At 45.3% G+C, this 596-nt stretch overlaps 1 protein-coding gene across 1 annotated transcript in view; it reads right to left on the minus strand.

Moving 5' to 3' along the window:
• The window catches only part of LOC105820846 (carboxylesterase 1E-like), a gene marked incomplete at its 3' end in the record, with an annotated part of 35,897 nt that overhangs the window by 11,183 nt on the left and 24,118 nt on the right, over positions 1-596 (minus strand). The window lies entirely within an intron of this gene.

A 596-nucleotide genomic window follows, 5' to 3' on the forward strand; every position in this document is an offset into this window, starting at 1 on the left:
GGACAAGTCCCTGCCCCTCTTTGGGTCTCAATCAATTCCCACGATTCCTAGACTCTTACAGCAATGGGGTACATCTTCCACAAGAGTGACGTGGCTGTCTTCTGGTCCAGTTTGCCTTCAGAATGCAGAGAGCCCATCATCTATTACAAAAAAAATGGTTAAGAATTTGTTAATTATCAGGAATTGATAAGAACCAAACTGACCAATGAACCAAACCAACACAGACTGAAGGTCCTCTAATTTTCTTGGGCCTTGAAAAGCATAGGTCATTAATGAACTGCGAAAATCAATGAATCAAATGGACTTGCATCCAGAAATTTAAGGATTGTAAAGAGGATAAAAAAAAATTTAGGAGAAGCTATGCCAGTTTTTGCAGCATGTGTGCAGGTGCATGTGTGTTTGTGGGTGCGTGTGTGTGTGTGGTGTGCATATGTGTTTGTGGGTGTGTGCACGTGGTGTGCGTGTGCATCCCACTAGAATCCCCACAATGGTCAGGGAGTCAGAGAGGGAAGCTGTAGCCAGGCTAGCGTTGAAGTCAAGGGCTCTGGGGCAGGTGACACAGACCTCTCAAATTCCCCACCTGTCGCAGATGACAT

Source organism: Propithecus coquereli, unplaced genomic scaffold (genome assembly GCF_000956105.1).
Source record: "Propithecus coquereli isolate 6110/MARCELLA unplaced genomic scaffold, Pcoq_1.0 Scaffold540, whole genome shotgun sequence".
Taxonomy (NCBI): Eukaryota; Metazoa; Chordata; class Mammalia; order Primates; family Indriidae; genus Propithecus; species Propithecus coquereli.